General features: G+C 39.5%; 1 pseudogene; it reads right to left on the minus strand.

Annotated features, from left to right (window-relative positions):
• Positions 1 to 8,819: 8,819 nt before the first annotated feature.
• LOC103264409 lies at positions 8,820 to 9,675 on the minus strand (annotated as a pseudogene).
• Positions 9,676 to 10,519: the final 844 nt, after the last annotated feature.

Raw genomic sequence — 10,519 nt, forward strand, 5'->3', positions numbered from 1 at the left:
GCTCCGGCGATCCTTCCACCTCAGCCTTCCAAGTAGCTGGCTAGTTTTTGATTTATTGTAGCGATGAGGGCTTGCCAAGTTGCCTAGGTGGGTCTCGAACCCACGGGCTCAGGCCATCCACTCACCTCAGCCTCCCAAGGTGCAGTATTACAGGCTGAGCCACCGAGCCCCGCTTCATTTATATTTATTAAAAAGAAGACTCATTCGCTCTCAGGTCACCTGCAACTGGAGTTTGAGGCCTTTTTGTTTTAATTGGGTCAGCATGTGCTTACTAACTCACTCCCTAACACAAGTCATTCCAGGAAGCAGGTTAAACACCTTTTCTCAGAAAGGCATATATTTTCATAGCTTTTCATTTTAAATTTGTTCCTGGTGGGGATTTTTCCCCCCATCTACCCCAAAATCCTGTAACTGAAAATTCTTACGTCGGTTATCTCAACCACAAATGGAAGTTGTTTCCACATAAATCCCCAGGTAAGCGGAATAGATTTGATTCTCCTGTCAATAAGCAAGAGCACCAAGAAGAACCGAGTTCTGTGCCTGAATCTGCCACTGAAACCTCGGGTGACCTTGAGCAAGTTCTCAACCTCTGTGGGCTGCAGTGGTCTTATCTGTGAAAAGAGGGGGCTGGAACAAGTTGATAATGAAAAGAACCTTTCAAACTATAATTCTGAAGTGAGCTGAAAAGAAAGTTTAAGGGCAGATGGCCACCCACACACCCAGGGGATGCCCCTTATTGCCATCCTACCAGCCTGACCTGGCCACCCTCTGAACAAAACTAGTCAATCCTTGGCTGTGAAGGGGAAATGAAAAGGTGGGTTGGGGGACAGTGAAGAGGTGAGCAAATAAAGGACAGTAGTGCAAACATGGGTGGTATTGCTAATGGCAGGAATCCCTGCCTCTTATAGCAGTACATGTGACAGTAAGCTATGCAGCATGCAAATAACCTGAAGAAGAGGTCTGATGTTAAAACCAAAAGAAATCTCAAAGTATTCTTTTTGCTTTTTTTTATTTTTTGGATTGAGGTCTCACTCTGTTACCCAGACTGGAGTGCACTGGCCCAATCACAGCTCACTGCAGCCTTGACCTCCTGGGCTAAAGGGATCCACCCTCCTCAGCCTCCTGTGTAGCTAGGACAAAGGCGACCACTACCACGACCGGCTAATTTTTTGATATTTTAAAAAGTGATTTCTCATGAAGCTGTGAACTATATATTTTTTAAGTTATTATTTTATTATGATTCTTTTTGTAGAGATGAGGTTTTGCTATGTTGCCCAGGCTAGTTTTGAACTCCTGGGCTCAAGCAATCCTCCCGTCTTGGCCTCCCAAAATGGTGGGATAACAGGTATGAGCCACCATGCCTGGCCTCAAGAAACCTCAAAGTATCCTTTTAATCTGGTAATGCCCAACACATTTTAATAAGTTTAATTGAAACTCCAGGTTCAGGATGATTGGTGATAGGTTACCTTTATTACTGGTGCTATTTCCTTAACATTATGGCCAACGCTTTGTAAATTCTCTTTCAAAACCTGACCAAAAGAAGGGAAAAGACATAGAAAGAGGCCTGAACTAGGTATCAGGCAGCCTATGTCTTACAGCCCCAAATGCAATGGAGTGACTCTTCGACTTGGGGCACATCTCATAGGCCCTCGAGGCCTCTGTGTCCTCATCCATGAAAAGGATGGGGGTGGGGGAACGGTAGATTGAGCTATGTCCAAAATTCTTTACTGCTCAAAAAACTCAATGAACTAGTTTCTGAAACTTCAGGGGAAGCAAGAGTCAACCTCCTTTGCAGCATTTGTACTATCATCATATCAAATAGCTTGTTGGATACCTACTTAATGTGGTTTCCCCACCCTCCTATAGTTACAGGATCTGCTCCCTAATTGCTTTTCCTCTTTTAAATGGGTATTAAGAAAACATCCGATTTTTTCTTTCTTGGCTTACAGCCATGGCTGCTTGTCCCAGAATTTTCAGAGTCTGCAAATAATTATCTGGCTTAATTTATGGTTACTCTGAAGGTAATAACATAAATTGCTCATGATTCAGTTTTGCTTGTACTTCCCCTTGCAAAGATCTCCCTCGTCTAAAAAGTCCTCGAATGATAACGCTACCAACAGCGCTCCTTTAAATTTACACAGAAATTTCCACTAGAGTATCTTGCACATTTCTTATACCAGTGGTCAATACAGGTTTTCTTAAAGAGGAAGGAAAAGTAAATGTCCTCGGTAATTTGGAGAGGGCCTTTAAAATAGTTTTCTCATTAATTCCTAGATCCTAAAATCTTTGCCAACTCCCCAGAGCCATTAGATTCCATAGAGAATAGAACTGGAAGGCACTTGAAGAGATACAGTATCTTTTCAAGCAGAGGATGAAAGGCTGAGTCAATCAGGAGATCACTGGTCCTGGGTCAGACCCATTGGAGTTTGGGGTGGAGAAGGTGGGAGAGAAAGAAAGAGACAGAAAGGAAAAGGGACAGGGGGTAGATCATGTCAGCACTTCTAGATTTAAAAAATCTTAAGAGATACATCAATTAATCAAAATGAGTGGAGACATTTTTGGATTGTTTCAAATAACTTGTTTAAAAAATTATAGAGCCAAACATTGCAGGACATACCTGTAATCCCTGTACTTGAGAGGTTGAGGTGGGAGGATTGCTTGAGTCTAGGGGTTCAAGTTCAGCCTGGACAACACAGTGAGAATTTGTCTCTAAAATAATAATAATAATAATAATAAAACATTTAAAATTATAAGACAATCAGGGAACTGAAGCACTGACTGAATGTTGATGATATTAAAGAATTATTGTTATTTTAAGGTACCATAATAGTATTAAGGTTCACAGGATTTTTCTTTTTTTTTTTTCAGTTCTTATCTTGTAGGAATTCTAACAGAAATGATGATATGTTTGGCAATTGCTTCAAAATAATATGAGTTTGGGGGTGAGTGGGATTATTGATGGAATAAGAGTGGCCAAACACTAATAAGTGTTAAAGTTGAGGAACAAGTGCATAAAGTTTATAACAAAATTCTCTGCCGTGGCCGGGCACCACAGCTCACACCTGTAATCCCAGCACTTTGGGAGGTAGAGGTGAGAGAATTGCTTGAGCCCAGAAGTTCGAGACCAGCCTATACAATTTGTGAGACATTGTCTCTACAATAAATCAAAAATTTAGCCAGACGTGGTGGTGCATGCCTGTAGTTCCAGCTACTTGGAAGGCTGAGGCAGGAGGATCACCTGAGTCCAGCAAGGTTGAGGTTGTGGTAGCCATAATGTGCACTCTAGCTAGGTGAGAGAGTAAGATTTCTACTCTAAATAAATAAATAAATAAATAATCTCTGCCTTGATATCTGTTTGAAATTTTCAGTAACAATTTTTCAATGACAACCAAGAAAAAGAAACCTTGTCATAACCGAACAATAAGAAAGACAGGAAATGCCAGATTTTGTGTGTTCCATTTCACACTGGGAACCTCTCAGGTATACCGGATAGAAATAAACTCTTGTATCTTAAGGTAAATGGAAGGAATGGGAAATGGGAGAAGGGCGAAGCCCAGTGCTTTGAACTACGTTTTACAGTTTCAAAGTACTTTATATCTCATTTCCTCTTGGAAAAAACCTGGTATGCATATTTGTTGTCATATATGATCTCTGTTAACATGTCTTGATTATGTTATTTCTGCATTTAAAGAAACCACTTTAAATCTCTGAAAATATTCGTATTTCTTTATTAGTCTCTTAGTTAATACTTAAGGATTTATTTCCTGTTCTAGTTTTGCATAGAAAACTTAGCCTGAATGAATGTCTATTTACAATATTAAAATTCTTCAATGTCCCTCTAGCATGCTTTGGAGCAATTTTGTTTTTCCTTTCAGTTTCTACTTGAGGGAATGTACAGGGGTGGGGAACCCCTTTTTTTACTTCTTTTGAGTCCACCCAGCTGTTGTATTTTGTGTTTATTTCCCATGCTTCCAGAGTGTGAAGCCATCAGAAGTGTTCTGTTCTTTTTTATACTTTATCAGCATTTCCTTCATTAGCTACATTATTCTTTATCTCTTTCCTGTGAAAGCTTTTAAAGTACAAATTGATGAAGCCATGTCTTCTGTTATTTAAATATCATGCCATCAACGTTTATATTATAAGAAGATTTAAACATAATGTCTTACCTTAGTGATCACAAACACAATTTTTTTAACATGCCAAAATTCCTATTCATTTTATTGAGCCATATCTAATTTATAGACTCATTTAAAATGAATAGGTATCTTAGGCTTAACATTTCAAAGTCATAAGAAAAAAATACAAATTTTTAAAAATCCGATTTTACTTTTTTAAAATTCTTTGTATGTCAGGTTCCAGAATTCTACCCTCTGAGAACAGGAAGCTACCAGAAGCAACTGGTTTAAAAATGTAGAACTGGTTACAGACCTTTAACAAGGTCAAGAGCAGAAAATGCTTTATCTTTATAAGGGCAACACATTCTTAAGTTGATATGAGAGACCTGGCTGTGTTTTGCCAGCTCTGGTGTTTATAGAGTCACAGGACCGCCATTCAAAGATGTAATGAATAATTTGTCGTAGCAAGAACATCCTACAAGGGTCTCTAAGCAGAGCAAGAAAGGTAGAGAAGGGAGTTGCCCTGGGTAAATGCTTCCCTAGGCTCTGATAGGGGTTACTGTGTGACTCTGCAACTATTAAATATAGCTACATGAATCACACTACAAAATTCCAGTCCTGAAATCTGGTGTTAGGCATAACAATTTGTTCTCTCTCCCTTGCGCATGAATAACAAAGAATCAATTGAAGAAATTTTGGTCTGTATAAAGAATACTCTGAGGCGTTTTTCCTCTCTCCGGAAGATACGTTCTGCATTTGACATGACATATGCTTCTCAAGTGTGATTTTGTGTTTAGTAATCTTTGAGCTAAATTGTCAGTCCTTGCAACTAGAAAGACATTTCCCCAGAACCTTCCTGACTCATGCTTAGGGTACATAACAGCTGATAAACTCCAGTAACCTCTGAGGAGACAGATGGGTTGTGTGACTTGTAACACCCACAGTGGCTTTCTGGACTATGGATGACAGCATAACCCAGGTTAGACAGGTTGACAAAAATGCTTAGGCCTTTTCCACATTTACCAAGCTGAAAATAGTGGTTATGTCACCTGTTTTATCATTCTATCAACTCTCCTTTCTTATCATAACTTTTTCTGCCACTATTCTACCTTCCTTGCATGTCTGTGTATATTTTTCTTTATAACGACAAAAACAATCTGTACTTATTGTAATAGTTATAAGATATTAACTAATTGCTTTAAAGTATGGAGGACTCACCTTCAACAACTCTGTGGGGTACGTGTTAAGGACTTAGCACATTTATCATTTATCCATCCTTTCTGAAAAAGTAAAGAATTCAAGAAAGAGAATGAAATTCTGAACATGAAAAAGTGGTAAGAAAAATAAATAAACTGGTACAACTTATACTGAAATCTTAAGCTTAAGACATTTAAGAAAGGATTTTAGAGAGAATTGTAAAAAGAAGACTATCCATAAACTGGAACTGAAATTTCAGATTATTTCTGCAAAACATAAGATACTTAAGATCTTATTCCAGAGAGAAAAATTATAGATACTGATCCATTCTAAATGCTTATAAAGAAGAATGCTTAAAAGTTTTTATTAAATTAAGGGCCATCTCCTCAGAACTGTCAAGGTCATGAAAATCAAAGAAAGACTGGGTAACTGTCATAGCCAAAAAGAGCCTACGGAGACATGAGACTAATTTAATGTGGTATATTGGAATATACAAAATCATTTGACAAAAGCCTGAGAAAAGTGAATGAAGTATGGACTTTAGTTAATAAAATGTATCAATAGTGACTCATTAATTTAAGCAAATGTACCATATTAATGGCAGATATGAATAATAAGAGAGACTGGGTATGAAATACATAGGAACTCTGTATTGTTTACACAATTTTTTTTCTTTTTAGAATCCAAATTCTAAAAAATATTCTCAAATAAAATATTTATTCTAAATAATTCTAAGTTAATTCAAATAATTAATTTAATTAATCTAAATAACTCCAAATTTAGAATTCAAATTCTAATGATTTAGAATTACTTTATTCTAAAATAAAATTTTCAGCCGGGCTCGGTGGCTCAGCCTGTAATCCCGCGCCTTTGGGAGGCTGAGGTGAGTGGATTGCCTGAGCCCGCGGGTTCAAGACCCGCCTGGGCAGCGAGACCTCATCTCTACAATAAATCAAAAAATCAGCTGGGCATGGTAGCGCATGTCTGTAATTCCAGCTACTGGGAAGGCTGAGGCGGAAGGATCGCAGGAACCCAGCAGGCGAGGCTGTGGTGGCCGGGAGCGGCCCACTGCACTCCAGTCTGGGCAACAGAGTGAGACTCCAACTCCAAAAAAAAATAAAATAAAATAAAATTTTCAAATAAGCTTATTTTTAAAAATGGAACTAACCTCATAGGGTTGTTGTAAGGATTAAATGAGATCATCAGTATAAAAAGATCTGCATAAGGACTAGAACACTAGTGAATATGAGATTTAGCTGACAATAGAAAAACAGGAAGAAAGCTGGGCGTGGTGGTACATGTCTGTAGACCCAGCTACTCTGGAGGCTGAGGTGGGAGTTTGAAGCCACCCTGAGCAATATAGCAAGATCCCATCAAAGGAGGAGGAGGAGGGAAAAAAAGAATAGTATGTATAGCTTTCCAAATACCTGGTGAGAGGGGGTGGTGCGTTAAAAAAATTCAATGTATCCAATAAACAAAATAGGAAATAAAAATTAGAAAAGTAAAAGAAATAACAAAAAGAGCAATGTAAATAAAAAACGTAAGATATAAGGAATCAGTAACTATATTAAATGTACAAAGGTTCAACTCACTGTTAAAGGGAAAAACTTTACACACTAAAGTGGCTACTATAAAAAATGAAAAACAAAATAAAACAAAGACCCACAAAATAACAAGTGTTGGAGAGGATGTGGAGAAATCAAAATGCTTCTGCACAGTGGGAGGGAAAACAACACAGCAATTCCTCAAAAATTTAAAAATAGAATAACAAGATATTTGCACATTCGCCTTCATTGCAGCATTATTCACAATAGTCAAAAGGTGGAAACAAATAAATGAATAAACAAAAAATATATAGTCCACACGTACAATGGAATATTATTCCGCCTTAAAAAGGAAATTCTGACACTGAGGGCATTATGCTAAGTATAAAATAAGCCAGTCATAAGAAGAAAAACGTTGTATGACTCCACTTGTACAAGGCATCTAGAATCACCAAAATCATAGAAACAGAAGGTAGGATGGTGGCTATTGGGCAGGGAGGGGGGAACAGGGAGGTGTTTAATGGGTAAAGAATTTTAGTTTTGCAAAATGAAAAACTTCTAGAGCTTGGGTGGTGATGATGGGTTTCACAACAATGCAACAAATGCAAATTCTCTACAGTAAATCAAAAATTAGCCAGTCATGGTAGCGCACACCTGTTGTTCTGGCTACTTGGAAGGCTGCTGCCGGAGGCCAGCAGGCTAACGCTGTAGTGGCCATGAGCGTGCCACTGCACTCCAGTCTGGGTGACAGAGTGAGACGCCAATTCTAAAAAAAAAAAAAAAAAGAAATGCAAATTAAAACAACATTGAGATATTACTTAGTAGAATGTCAGAAACTCTAAACACTGACAACAGCAAATGCTGACAAGAATGTGAAACAATAGGAACTCTCTTTCACTACTGGTAGGAAAACAAAATGGTACAGCCACTTTGGAAGGCAATTTGTCAGTTCCTCACAAAACTAAGCATACTCTTACCGAACAACATTCCTTGATGTTTTTCTAAATGAGCTGAAAACTTATGTCCACAGAAAAACCTGTATATAAATGTTGATGGTAGCTTTATTAATAATTGCCAAAATTGGAAGCAACCAAGATGGCTTTCAGGAGATGGATGGACAAAATAAACTATGGTACATGTAGACCAAAAAACATATTCTTCAGAGCTAAAAAGAAATGAATTATCAAACCATGAGAAGACATAGAGAAAACTTAAATACATATTATTAAGTGAAAGAAGCCAATCTGGAAAGGCTGCATACTGTATGATTCCAACTCTATGACAGTCTGGAAAAGGTAAAACTATGGAGACAGTCATTAAAAGGCTCGGTGATTGTCCAGGGTTTGGGGAGAAGACAGAAAAAGCAGAGCACAGAGGATTTTTAAGGCAATGAAGCGATTCTGCATGATACTGTAATGACAGGACATGTCATTACACACTTGCCTCACAGAGTGAATCTTAATGTGAGTTATGAACTTTGAGTGATATGAATGTGTCAGTGCAGTTTGATTGCAACAAATGTATCACTCTTGTACTGGATGTTCATAGTCGGGGAGACTGTGTGTATATGTGAGAACGTGAGGGTATGAACTCTGTACAATCTGCTAAATTTTGCTGTGAACCCAAAACTTCTAAAATATGAAGTCTATCAAAAAAAAAATTTTTAAGCCAGCAATATGGTGCTCGTAAGACACATAATAACAAAAAATGGTTTTGACAATAAGGAACGAACAAAGGCAGATGGAAACAAAACGAAATATAGGTGATGATACTAATATCAGACAAAATAGAACGTTGACAAAGCACATTAAGAGAGAGATAAAGAGAATATTGTACACTGATAAAAGATTCAACTCATCAAAAAGCTATGATAGCTATGAATCTTTATGCATAAAGCCATATGTTATCAAGATGCATAATTTTGGGGGGGGCTTGGTTCACTTTATTTTTTTGTATGAAAACCCTATGTTGTGGCCACCACTGGAGCCTGGGTCCTCTGTACGGAGACTCTGGTGTGGGTCTTGACGAGATGACCTGTGAATTCCCGATAAGGAGACTTGGTGAATACCGTCTCTTTCCAGAGGTCAGGGGTCAAGTAACTATAAGTCTTAGAGATGGCATCAAAGGTGGCCTTGGCGAAGTGACCCAGGGTGACCGTGCAGCCCCTAGCTGAGGTGTAGCAGTCATCGATGCCAGCCCTCATCAGCAGTTTCTTAGGCACGGAGGCGAGACGATGCCAGTACCCCTGGGGGAAGGGACAAGGCGCACCAGGACAGAGCCGCAGCGGCCAGTCACCTTGCCACGGACAGTGTGGGGCTGGCCAGTCTTATTCCCCCAGTAGCCTCTCTGCACAGGGACGAGGGTCAACTTGGCCAGGATGATGGCCCCCCGAATGGCGGTGGCTCCTTCTTTGGAGCACTTAACACTTAGACCGATGTGGCCATTGTAGTCCCCGATGGCAACAAACGCCTTGAACTTGTCCGCTGGCCAGCGCGGGTCTGCTTTTTTTGCACAGGCGTGATCTTCAAAACCTCAGCCTTCAGAGAGGAGCCAAGGAAAAAGTCGATGATCTCAGACTCCTTGATAGGCAGGGAGAAGAGATAGATCTCCAGTGACTCGATCTTCATGTCCTTGACCAAATGGCCCAACCTGGTGACGGGCATCCACTCCTTGTCCTCAGCCTCGCCCCCGACTCCGACCCCGGCCGCAACCTCGGCGTCGGAGGCCGAGGCCAAAACCTCCGCGAAAGCCACCGCAGCTGCCCATTCGGGCTCCCTGGGGCCTCCGGGGCCTCCTGCTGCACCGGCGTCATCCACCATTTGGTGTCATTTTGGAGAAAAAAAGAAAAGAAAAGCAATTTATTGGATTTGCATTTTATGATCAATCTACCATTCTAAATGTGGGTGAAACAAATTGAGTATCAAACTTTTGACAGATATGTTAAATTTTACTCTAAAAAGGCTATACCAATCAATATCTTCACCAATAAAGGCTTTTGTCCAGGTCTTTACTAACACTAGGTAATATCATTTTAAAAAAAAAATTGTTAATCAGATAGGAAGAAAGGGATATCTAAATTTTATTAGCATTTTCCTGTTCACCAGATATTTTTCCTAACTACATTAGCCAAAAATGTTAATATTTTATGAAATCCAATCAGTCACATTTTTTTTTCATTGTTTCTGAGTTCAGCGTCCTCTTAGAAAACCAATTCCTGTCATAGTCTCTTATATTTTCTCTTGGCGCTCTTACTGTTTTGTTTAGAACTTTAATGTTTTATTTATATTTTATTTTATTTTTCTGGGTCAGAGTCTCACTCTGTATCCAGGCTGGAGTGCAGTGACAGCTCACAGCCACCACAGCCTTGACCTGCTGGGCTTAGGTGATCCTTCCTCCTCAACCTTCGAGGTAGCTGGAACTACAGGCGTGTGCCACCACCCCAGGCTAAAATTGTAGAGACAAGGTGTCCTCAAGTTGCTCAGGCTGGTTTCCAATCCCTGGGTCCAGGCAATCCTTTCGTCTAGATCTTCCAAAGTGCTGGGATTACAGGCGTGAACCACCGTGCCCGACAATTTTATTATTATTATTATTATTATTATTATTTGAGTTGGAGTCTCACTCTGTCACCCAGACTGGAGTGCAGTGGCACGCTCCCAGCCACCA

Source organism: Carlito syrichta, unplaced genomic scaffold, assembly GCF_000164805.1.
Source record: "Carlito syrichta isolate Samal-C Ts95f unplaced genomic scaffold, Tarsius_syrichta-2.0.1 Scaffold305651, whole genome shotgun sequence".
In the NCBI taxonomy this organism is placed as follows: Eukaryota; Metazoa; Chordata; class Mammalia; order Primates; family Tarsiidae; genus Carlito; species Carlito syrichta.